We start from the raw sequence: 12934 nt of genomic DNA on the forward strand, positions 1-12934 counted from the left end.
GTGGGCCTCATACAGTCAGTTGAAGGCCTGAATAAAACAAAATACTGACCCTTCCCCAAGGAAGAGAGAACTCTCCTGCCTTCACACTGGCCCATCCATCGGCTCTTCCTGCCTGACGGGCTCCTAATTGGGACATCATTTCTGCAGATTTTGGACCCATCAATGTCCATAATTGTGTGAACCAATTCCTTATAACATCCATTTATACTGCTTTTGTTTCTCTGGAGAACCTTGCCTAATAAAAGGAGTCTGAGCTTAGGGGATCTAAAATCTTTGAATAATGTGGTTCTAAATAATTCTGATCAGACAAGAATGTACTAATTGTCCTTTCAAGATCCCTTTCAGTCTGGGGGTTCTAGTTTGTATTGATATTCAAGTTTACAGTCTTGAAATGCAACATACTTCTAGTAAAACTTTGGTGAGGAGGAACACAAGATGGTTTAGGGAAAACATAGCTGCAGTTTGAAAAAACAATGGGAGCAATTATTTTAAAAATTAAAAGGAAAAGAAAACCATCTTGGGAAGATTACTATGTTTAACCTAGCTTCAACACCTAGGGAAATACTGGAAAAAATATTGGAAAAATTCAATAAAATGAGTAGTGCAGAGCAACTGAACTTGGTTCAACAAGTGTAAATTGACGTAGCTGTAGCCGAAGTCAAGGCTCTGTCCCCAGTTTCATAAAAGTGACTTTGGAAGAGGAGAGTTCAGATTGGTTTAACCTCATTATGTTAATGAAGTTATGTTAGAGAATGTTTATGTCCTCCTCCAAATTCATATGTTGAAATATCCTAATCCCCAGGGTAGTGGTGATAAGAGGTGGGGCACTGGAAGGTAATTAAGTCGTGAGGATGGAACCCTCATGAATGTGATAAGTGCTCTTATAAAAGACCCCAGGGAGCTCTCTGGCCCTCTTTCCACCATGTGAGGATACAGCAAGAGGACGGCCATGTACACCCAGGGAAAGGGACTTCACCAGAACCTCTCCATTGTGGCACCCTAATCTCAGACTTCCAGCCTCCAGAACTGTGAGAAATAAATTTCTGTTGAGTATAAGCCACCCAGTCTATGGTGTATTGTTACAGCAGCACAAATGGACGATGATAGGATGATTGGAGAAATGTGCCCAATCAGTCAAGAATATGAGACCTGAAGGTTCTCGATGTCTAAGAAGCAATGAGCTGCCTGGGTGGCAGTAACCGCTATTTTTTAATATGAGTATTGATACCAGATACTTTATGTACAGTATCTTAAATCTCTTTTTTTAAAAAAAATCATTCTTGTTTTTTAAGAGGAAGAAACTGAGACTCACAAATAAAGTAACTCACCCAAGGCCACAGAGACAAAGGTGAAGCCAGAATCACCCATCTCCAAACTCAATCTTCCTCCCTTTCCACAGCATCCTGAAAGAATAGACATAGGCCCTCCTTCAGGAAAGTTGCTCTGTTTAAAGAGAGAAACAATAGTTCAGATCTTCAAGGTCATAGAGTATCAGGCTACAAGCCAATCATAGTTGGAGTTAAAACTTGTCAGCAATTACAGAGGTTAATGAATATTTATTAAAGCAATTATGACTGGAATGCTTCCCCCTCCTTTGATGACCTCTTTGACACCTCATTCACTATCCTCCACCTACCCACTGCTTTAGAATCTAGAGTAATAATAAGAAAGGTATTTGGAAGAGGACTCCACAGGGAAGAAAAATAGAGCAAATTCTGAGTTTACTTATTTGAATAACAATGGGAAAAAAGAATGCTTCAACCTGTTTTTCTCCCATGGCCTGCTCTGGAATTGATGTTGAAGCATGCCCTATTACGGAATACATATCAAAAATCAGACAATAATTAGGAAAGTACATCAACCAATGTTTCTCAGATTTTGGTCATTCTTGATATTTACTATCCATTGTCAACATAATACTACTGAGAAAAACCTCAGTGGCTTATGATAATAAATATTTCTTTTGCCTCTGAATCTGTGGGTCAGCTGGATGGCTTTGTTGATTTGAGCCAGCTGTAGCTGATCTTGGCTGGCTCACTTGTGCTCTTGCAGATGGCTGGGGGATGCGTGGGAGCTGGTTGACCTAGGAGGTCCACAGACAGGAGGACCCAGCTCTGCTTCATTGATTCCCTCATCCTCTAGCCGACCAGCCCATGCTCTGCTCGTTCTAACTGCTCAGCAAGGTGGTAAGGAAGCAGAAATGTACAAGGCTTTTGAAACCTAATCTTTGAATTAGCAGTTGGCCACATTCTGTGGTCCAAAACAAGTTAAAAGGCAAGCCCATAGTCAAAAGGTGGGAAAATGGACACCTCCTCTTGAGGGAGGAGCTGCCAAGTCATATTATGAACAGATGGGTACTGTTGATGCAATCAGTCTACCATATTTACCTACCAACTTCCTGAACTTTGCAAAATCCCTTTATCTGCTTATTAACATACCTATAAAATGTCCACATTACCACAAGCATATTTATGAAATTATGAGTTTCAAGTTTTACTTTGTATATGCATTAAAAGTCATATATATATGTGTGTGTGTGTATATATATATATATATTTATATATGTATACTTACCACATGCCATTTGAAATTCTCTCAGTGAAACACATTGAATCAAGGTAATGTTCAGAATCTTCTATGGGACCCAAAGGGAGATAGAAAATCTTTAACTTGCAGTGAGATAGTCAAAATGGTCTCTCTAACAAGTGCTAGCCTCCCTGTTGTAGCCAAAGCACTCAAATAAATTTGGTGGAAGATGCTAAGAGCTTAACCCCTGTCTCAGGAGAGTTTGCAATCTAGGGTCGCAAAGATCATCTTGCCAGGCTAACTTGCTAATCTTCAATGAGTAGAAACACTATGTGTATCACACAGAGTAAGTAAAGTGATATTTCAAACTAGGAAGTAATCAAGTAGACAAGAGGGGTAGAACAAAGCATGGACTGAATCGACTTTGAGCTGGACCTTCTAATACAGGTAGAAGAATAGGCAACCTTTAGGTAGGGAGGCTTTTTAAATTGAAAGGAAGCCCAGCCAGAGGCTCAAAGGCAATCAAGAAATAAGCAGAATTAGGACTCAGCAAAATTAGATAAGTAATGTTAAATCCAACATTACAGTATTTAAATTAGATGATGTAACACTTAGTTTTGGAATTCAATATGGTGGTCATTGTGCACATCTGAATTTAAGAGAGACAAGGAAGAGTATAAAAGAGTTAAGAAATGGGATGCAGTCTACTTCTGGTAAGGTAGGGCTGCATATTTTGAATCAACATGGCTACTAAAGGACAAAAGCTGTACACAATGTAAAAGCCATTAGCTAGATGACACTGGAAGGCTCACAAAACAGGGAAGGTCAATACCCAACAGAAGATAAAAAGTCCAGAAAGTTGGCCCCAGCTTTGGGAACAGATTTTCCTCTGGAGACATTAGCAACTGAGAGCCTGACCAGCACTTCTGACAGCCTCCCAAGAGTAAAGTCACCAAAGGTGGAGGCCAGGCCAACCTTTTAGCATGTGGCCCTGATGACTACGTTCTGGGTCAAGTTCAGATAAAACTGCCCATGCACAGACTACAGCTCAGCTTCAGAGCAGCCAAATCTTTCAAACAGAGCTGTGTCTCAGGGCTGCTAGCACTTTAGCAATTTTGTTTTTTAAGTCTATTTCATTTTTTCTTTTTTTTTTTTCCAGCTGAGTGCTCCTTCTACCGGACACAGACAGAATCTTGAAGAGAAAAGACACTCATGAAACCACTAAGAAAATTTTAAAATGAAGTGTGATGCAAAAGGGAAATTTAGTTATCCCACAAAAGAATTCACAGCAAAACACTGCATCTTTGTTCATTATCCAAACAAAAACAAACAAACAAAAAACCTTTTTTTATCGGAAACCAAACATGAGTCATATGTTTGGCTTTCCTTGGCTATCTTCTTTACTTAGCAATCTGTTGAGATGACTTTTCTATTGTATTGTATGTAGTGATTAATTGCAAGATGCAGAGCAAAAGTAATTGTGAGGGGCATGGATTATCAAGTCATATCAGAGAGAAGCAGACCCAATTTCTGCTTCAATAACAGTTAGTGTTGTGCCATTAGCTTTGGTGGCATTTGATTTTTTTTTTTTCTTTATGAGCAAGGGATGTTTTCAGAAGTTCTTTATAGAAAGCCTCCAGATATAACCAAGAGTAGGCTCTGCCAAGTAACAGAAGTGAATTGTAACACATGACAGTGAGTATGTAGGTTTATAATCTGCTACTCCACTTAAAATACCCTGGTATGTGCTCCTGTTTAATTCATTTTTCTGATTCTCAATATGTCAGGACAAAATGTTCATTTTTGAAGACATAATTCTTATTTGTGTAATTTTAAATAGCCCTCGTCTACTCTGTTCTTTACACTGTTTTTGTATGTGGGCTGCTGTGTTAAGTGACTAAGGAAAGCATGGGCCACCAGATGCTGACTTGCAGAAAGGAACAGACCTAATGTATTCGCATATATTCAGCGGTGAAATTTGCCATGGCTGAACATTCTAGTACAATGCACTACTCGAGAATCTATATTTAAGATAGTGAAAGTTATTTCAAATTATTTAGCAAAATCAAGTGCAAATAATGACCATAAAAGACTGCAAGAAATTGTAACCAGGTTAGCTACAAAGTATCCTTCTATGATGGTTAGTTTTAAGTGTCAACTTGGCTAGACCATGGTGTCCAGTTGTTTGGTCAAACTATAGTTTAGATGTTGCTATAAAAGTACCTTTTAGATATAATCAGCATTTGAGTTAGTAGATTTGAGTAAAGTAGTTTATCCTCCAGAATGTGGGTGAACTTCATCGAATCAGTTGAAGACCTTAAAAGCAAAGACTGAGGTTGCCCAAAGTAGAAGGAATTCTCCAAACTGCAATATAGAAATTCCATCTGAATTTCCAGCCTTCAGACTCAAGATTGCAACACCAACTCTTAACTGAATTTGTAGCTTTTCAATCTGCCTTACGGATTTTGGTCTTGGCAGTTCCCACAATCATATGAGTCAATTCCTAAAAATAAATCTTTCCCTCTGTATAGGTATGTATATAACCTACTGCTTCTGTTTCTCTGGAAAACTCTAACTAATGCACCTTCTAAATTATAGAATGAAGCTGCGTTCAATACATTTCCCACAGTTATTTGTAACACTTCGGATACTTATCAAATGTATCTAGCATGTATTCTTAGAGTGATATTTTGATATTGTGTCTCTGTATTTCTTAAAACAAGTGAATAGCAGCCACTTAGCACAACCCATTTATCATGTATAATTTTGTTAGATGGTCCAGGAGTATATTTTCTTTTGATTCCCTTGGTTTCCTTCCTCAGTCTTATTCTACTGTTGCTTTCATACTAATTCTTAAAGAGCATTAAACTTATTTTCTTCTACCATGAGTAAATTAAAAAAGTATAATTATGTACTTTTTGGCCCTTTGTAGATTCCATACCAATGGTTTTTCTTCTTTTTTTGTGAAAACAACTACTGCTATTATTTTTTTTTTCTCTTTTGCAAAACATTAAATTGCATTATATTTAAATCTACAGAAAGAAAGGCTGCTTATCCCTAAAATGGTTCCTAGAGAATTATTCTCAAGGGCAGTTTATCAAAAACATGAGTGTTAGGGCCATCACAAGGGCAACTTCTAGTGGGGGGGGGGACAAATATAATCTATTGGAAAAGAAAAGTGAGTGAGGAATGGAGAAGTCTAGAAGAGAAGTGTTTAATGAGTGTATGAAGACAGGTTTTGACATTTTCATTCTCAGCTCTCTCTTCCTGCTATAACTAAGTGGAGGAAAAGATTTGGGTTTCAGAGAATAGGATGGAAGAATTCTGAAAGGTATATGTAAGATGTTTCTTAATCTTTTCTCATAACCTAGTGAGACTGAATGTATCACTGATGGTTGTGACAGAAAATAAAACCAAGTGTAGGCAGCTAAGGGGACAATACAGAGGGACTGAAAAGAGAAGAGTTGACAAAATGTCCAAAATTACAAAATCCATCAAACTAGCAATTTTTCAAATGTGTTTCTTTTTATAATCACTTGGAGATAATGATTAACTATATTAGTTTCTTCAAAACATGCATGAGTAAGTTTTAACAAAGTTATGTAAGTACTCATGCTCAGAGTACAAGAGAGAATTTTATCTGAGCAAACTGTTTCAGGCTTGTTTGAGCACCCTAAAATCTGTTTTTATACATATCCTCCAGGTTTTTTCCAGTATAAATGGACAAGTCTTTCATTCCTTGTCATGTATGTGACATCAATCAAACTTGCAAGGTTTCATCTGTAGTTTATCCCCTATGCTCTACTAACACCTAATTCTAGTAGCAGGTCTGAATAAGGTAGGGATGGGGAGAGACATGCAGGCAGTAGACTTCCTCTCCAAGGAAATCACTAAGGTAACATGACAACAGAGTAATTTTTTTTTAATTGAACTGTAGTCAGTCTACAATGTTGTGTCAATTTCCAGTGTATAGTGCAGTGTTTTAACTGTACAGATATATTCCTTCTTATATTCTTTTTCATGATAGGTTATTACAAGATATTGAGTATAGTTCCCTCTGCGATACAGTAGGTCCTTGTTGTTTATCTGTTTCATATATAGTAGTAAATTGGGAGTCTGGGATTTGCAGAATAATCTTTAAACAACTGAGAAAGAATTATCAGATAAGAAAAGTGAATCTGTTTCCAAGGACAGGGGATGCCTAGTGGAAGATGGGCAAGAAAACACCTAAATATCCTATTTCCAGTTCTCAGATTTAGGTATATGAATTTGTAATTCCCTTTCTTAAACCATCTAAGTCTATCAGAAGGATCCATGCCACCACACAGCCTTGAATTCCTGCTACCATAGTCTGGTGGCAGCAATGCTGTCTCCCAAAGCTTGTTCCCAAATGGACACAGGATGATGGAATTAGCAGTTTCACAGCTCTTGGCCATGGATTACTAAATTCCTAAACCAGAATATTATAGAACGTTCAACTGTGCACATCCAGACCAGATAATCAATTCCATTTCTCCATATCTCCCCAGGGGAGTTTTGCATGTGTTGATCTACACTCTGTATATTAAGACACTGTTTTACAACAAGTAACAGAAATATGTTATGGCTAGCTTAAGGTGATAGATCAGATAGATAAAGATTTAGATATATTTAAGGATACATATGTATTTAAGGATATATATATTAAATGATATGTATATTTAAGGAGATACATACATATAATACCAGGAGCTAACCACAGTGATAGAAGGCTCTTCTGAAGGTTTATCTCTCAGCGTCTCACTTATCTGGCTTAGGCATGGGCACTGATGCTCAGAATAAATTGCTTCTATCCTTGTTTGTATCACAGAATAAAGATTCCAGGTCATGTATGAAAAATCCAATTGAAGGGCTTAAATCATTACCACTAACCTGACTACCAGGGTGTACCCTGTCCTCTTTACTCCATGTAGCAGGAAATAAGATACCGCCTCCCAACAAGATTACACACCGTGGGAAATTACCCCTAAATAGGAAGCCAGACAGCCTTACAATGCAAGTGGGTACTAAAACTTAAGTATGTCTTTGCTCAGCGGAGTCCCCACATTGACTAAAATGCACTCTAGAGTAGCTAACTTTTTATGCTTCCGAGAGAACCCTGAATTACTTCCACCTTGGACATGTCTTGAATGTTTTCCCACCTAGGAAGGATCAAAAGCAAGTTTTCGGGGTTTTTTTTTTTTTTTTCCATTGTAATTGTTCAGTCATCATGAACATATTAACTTGTGTTGATTTGCAAGGGAGCAGTCAAGTGACTGTCACATAGCAAAGCCCAGTCTCCTTTGATCATAGAAACATCAATAATATTTATTCACTTCTCTGGCATGTGACAATTACTTTTCTAACGCAGAAAGGCCATCTTAATTGAACTTGCATTTCCTGTTTCCCAGGCATTTTGAGTAGGAGGAGGCAGACCTTCTGTACCATCTATTGTAATGGTTTGCATCATCTTAATTTGGTTGGAGTCTTACTTAAACACCCTAAACCCTGATTGTCTACATTCCAAGCTGTGGGGTGTGGCAAACAGCCCAGCTGTTTAATTCCAGAAACTGCTTCATGGAGTTTTGTTAAACTTCTTTTCTTTATCCACCTTCATAAAGGGTGGGAAAGTTTTGAACTCTCTGCTTCAGTTCATGTGTTAAATTTATTGAATACTTAAGTAATTGAAGCACATTTGTTTACTTTGTTTTGACATTTCTAGCCACTTAGTGATAGTTTAATCAACACACACAGATAGTAAATCTTATTCATTGCTTATTCATTGCTTATGCCCACTAAATTTGAAGAAATGAACATTTGAGACATTAAGGATAATAAAAGATCGTATGGCAAGCACCAAATGAGCAGTACAGGTGGCAATAGGAGTAAGGACGAATTTTGGTGGCGGTAGTGGCGGCAGTAATGGTGAGTTAGCCCCCTCCCCCAAGTTCTGCTTCAAAAAGAACAGGTTTAATTTATTTTCTTATGTGTTCAGGTATAAATTAACCAAAACTTATTTTGATTCATAATACTTCTAGATGATGTTTCTGCCTTCATTACCAAGAGGAAAGATACTTACCTGTAAATGTATTCTGCTGTTACCAGAAATATCTGTTCAGTTCCAATGTTGAGTCAAGACTTAGCCCTGACGCTGTTGCATGTGGTCCCTTGGTTACCAGCCTTCAATATGTATAACTTGGCATTGAAACTCAGGTTAAGACTGTGGAAAAGAAAATCCCTGAATTTCTGTATCCAGATTAAAAAAAAGTCTGAAAATGTGATACAGGGCAATTAAGAAGTTTTTTGCCCAAAGCCTGAGAGGCACTGCATCTGTTTTCAGTTCATACCTCCATCTAGGAGTTAGTAAATTTCATAAAATGGATAATTTCATGAGGCTATCTGTGTCCATGGCTTAGGCTGAACTGTAGAGTTATAGAAACAGAAAAAGAAACTTTTTTTTAATGAACTGGTGATACAGAATTTTCCAGTATGAACTTCCAGGTACTCTCCCTAGAGCCCTCTGAGTTAGCTTTATGAGTGTAAAAGAATCAACAAGAGAGTCCTGTTGGATTGTCAAGGTCATTGTCTAGGACCTAATACATTGTCTGATACACACTAACATTTGAGGATTCCACACCAAACAGATTACGGGGGCATGGATATGGAAAGAGGAATGGGAATACTTCAACATATCTTTGCAAACCCTGGCTGCCTCTAATGGGGCTGGGAATTCCTTTGTTAAATCACAACTTTACAAAAGTCTTCGAGAACCCTGCAATACAGTGTCACCACTACTTTTTTTTCTTTTAAGTCCACAGTACCCTGAACTACATAGTACTTGTCCTTAAACTACAAAATACCAGGTGAATAACAGAGTGGAGAAAACTAAATTCTCCAGAGTTGTTGGTGCTGTTCCTTATGGAGACAGCAGTGAGAAGAGAAGCCTACACTGTCTTTCCAAGGAAAGGTCCCCGGATAGCAGAGTGATATTCTGGAAGAACATGAAGGGAGAAGTCAGTAAAAGCAATAAAAGAGCTACGGTCAGTGATACGATCTCATCCCTCTCAAATAATTAGGAATTTGAAGAGGCTTAGGAATGTCAAATGACACTGAATTTTACAGATATTTCTAGTTATATCCTCTTAAGACATTGCTTAGTAAGATTCACTGAAAAAAAAAAAAATCTGTGATCGGAGACTTCCAGCTTCTGGTCTGGCATGTAAAAAGCTTCCAAGTTGCTCTACCCTCTATCCTAACAACAAGTATAAGCTGAACAAACTGAAAAATCAACAACTATTCTTCGATCCCTGAGAGAAGTAAGGCCACAGAACAAACTGTTTCCAACACTGGAGAGACAGGCAGGCAAATACAGAAAATCACAGCTTACCGGAGCCGAGACGCCCATGGGAAGCCACGCTCCAGGGTAGGAAAACCGGAACTGTAAGTGGTAAATTGCTAGAGGGTTAGAGTGGACAGTTCTGAAAGGTAGAAACTCCAGAGGGACCCAGTCTTCAGTGGGCCCCCACACTTTTGTGAGTTTCACCTCCTGGAACTCCACAGGTTTTTTAGAGTAAGTAGAGGAGAAAAATCTCCTTGTGCTTCCAGAAGGGTAAGGGGAAAAGGAACCATCAATGAAATAAAGGACATCATCCTTTTCCTCTTAATAAGGTTTGCCCTCAGGAGAAACTAGTTAACCAGAGCCTACCTGCTTTGGTTTTGTGAGGCCCTAACTGACCTGGGAGAAAGGCAATACCCAATTTCAGTCCACTCCAGCTCTCCTGTCACACCTAAGGGGTGTGAGGGGGGTGGGTACTGAGAAGCAGTGATGAAGCTCATGGTCCAGTGCGTAGGCTCACTGAGACCTAATCCTAGGACTGTGGAACATTTCTACTCCCCCAACACGTTCCCAGCACAGTCCTAAAGTCTGGTTCGCAGCAGTCTCTTTAACCTCATACATCGTATCCAGCTATTGAGAAAACTTACAAGGCATATCAGAAAAAACAAAAAACAAAAAACTAAAAGACAGAACAAGCATCAGGACCAGACTCAAATATGGCAGGAATGTTGGAATTATCAGACCAAGAATTTAAAACAACTGCAATTATTATTAAAGGCTCTAATGGATAAAGTAGGCAGCATTCAAGAACAGATAGACAATGTAAGCAGAGAGAAATAAATTATAAGAAAGAACCAAAAAGAAAAAAATTAGAGATCAAAAACACTGAGATAGAAATGAAGAACAGCTTTGATGGGCTTTTTCAGAGACTGGACGTGGCTGAAGAAAGAATCTCTAAGCTTAAGGACATCTTCATAGAAACCTCCAAACCTGAAAAGCAAGAGGGAAAAAGACAGAAACACAGAACAGAATATCTAAGAACTGTGCGACAGCTACAAAAACACATTTGTAATGAGAACACCGGAAGGAGAAGAGAGAGGAAACGGAACAGAAGTACTTGCGGAAGTAAGGACAGAATTTTCCCCAATTAATATCAGACACAAAACCACGGCTCCAGGAAGTTGAGAGGACTTCTGAGAGGATAGGAGAAAAGCAAACAAAATGAAACAAAAAACACTATATCTAGGCATACCATATATCTACATTTAAACTACAGAAACCAAAGATAAAGAAAAGACTCTAATAGAAGCTAGAGTTTAAAAACACCTAACCTATGAAGGAACGAAGTTAGGAATTACATTTGACTCCTCCTCAGAAACCATGGAAGTAGAGTGAATATGTAGATATATATTTTTTAACTTTATCAATTACTCTTTTTTAATTTGTATTTTTAATAGACTCTTTCTTTTTGAGCAGTTTTAAATTTACAGAAAAACTGAACAGAGTACAGAGAGCTCCCATAACGTCCCACCCCTGATCCCCTATTATTAACATCTTGCATTGGTATGGTATATTTGTTACAATTTATGAACCAATATTGATACATTTATTATATTAACTAAAGTCTGTCATTTATATCAGGATGCTCTCTGTGTTGCACTCCATGGTTTTGAAAAATGCACTCATGTGTTCAGCGTTACAGTATCATATGGATCAGTTTCACTGCCCTAAAAATCCGCCATCTATTCATCCCTCCCCCTCTTCCCACTGATCTTTTTAGTTTCTATAGATTTATCTTTTCCAGAATGTCATATAGTTGGAATTATACAGCATGAAGCCTTTCAAACTTGCTTCTTTCACTTAGTAATATGTTTTTAAGTTTCTCCATGTCTTTTTGTGGCTCATTTCTTTCTATTTCTGAATAATATTCCATTGTCTAGACGCACCACTGTTTATTTATCCATTCACCCACTGAAAGACATCTTGGTTATTTTCAATTTAGGGCAATTAATGGGGACATAAGTTTTACACTCCTTTGAATAAATACTAAGGAGTCCAGTTGCTGAATTGTATGGTAAGAATATGTTTAGCTCTGTGAGAAACCACCGAACTGTCTTCAAAGGAGCTATACTATTTTGCTTTCCCACCAGAAATGCATGAACATTCCTGTTGCTCCACATCCTTGTCAGCATTTGGTGGTGTCAGTGTTGCAGACCTGATCATTCTAATAGGTGTGTAGTGATATCCCACTGATGTTTTAATTTGCATTTCCCTGATGACATGTAACATGGAGCATCTTCCCTTATGATTTTTTGCCATTTATCTATCTTCTTTGGTAATGTCTCGGTTAATGTCTTTGGCCCATTTTTTACATTAGGTTGTTTTCTTATCATTGATTTCTAAGAGGTCTCTGTATATTTTGGATAACAGTCCTTTGTCAGATATGTCTTCTGCAAATATTTAATTGTAGTCTGTGACTGTCTTTTCATTCTCTTGACAGTGTCTTTAACAAAGAGAAAATTTTAATTTTATGAAGTCCAACTTGTCATTTCTTTCTGTTATGAATAATGCTTTTAATGTTGAATCTAAAAAGTCATCACCAAACCCAAGGTCATCTAGATTTTCTCCTATATCATCTTCAAGATGCTTTAGATTTGTATTTCATATTTAGGTCTGCAATCCATTTTGAGTTAATTTTTGTGAAGAGTATGAAGTCTGTGTCTATATTTATTTTTTGGCATGTGAATGTCCAGGTGTTCCAGTACCATTTGTTGAAAAGACCATCTTTTCTTCATTGTATTGTCTTTGCTCCTTTATCAAAGATGAGTTTACCATATTTATATGAGTATATTTCTGGTCTTTAATCTATTGATCTATTTGTCTATTCATTTACCAATATTGCACTGTCTTGATTACCAAAGCTTTATAGCTTTATAGTAAGTCTTAAAGTTGGGTAGCATCATTCCTCCAACTTTATTCTTCTCCTTCAATATTGAGTTGGCTTTTTTGTGTCTTTTGCATCTTCACATAAATTTTGAATCTATGTGTCAATAT

At 37.6% G+C, this 12934-nt stretch overlaps 1 long non-coding RNA gene across 1 annotated transcript in view; it reads right to left on the reverse strand.

The window, feature by feature from the left end:
• Positions 1–12934, reverse strand: part of LOC135318963 (uncharacterized) — a 56240-nt gene that overhangs the window by 21240 nt on the left and 22066 nt on the right. Inside the window, exon 3 of the long non-coding RNA XR_010377447.1 lies at positions 1329–1443. This is a non-coding gene — a long non-coding RNA (uncharacterized LOC135318963). The remainder of the gene's footprint in view (positions 1–1328; positions 1444–12934) is intronic.

The sequence above is a fragment of the Camelus dromedarius genome, chromosome 2 (assembly GCF_036321535.1).
Source record: "Camelus dromedarius isolate mCamDro1 chromosome 2, mCamDro1.pat, whole genome shotgun sequence".
NCBI classification, from domain to species: Eukaryota; Metazoa; Chordata; class Mammalia; order Artiodactyla; family Camelidae; genus Camelus; species Camelus dromedarius.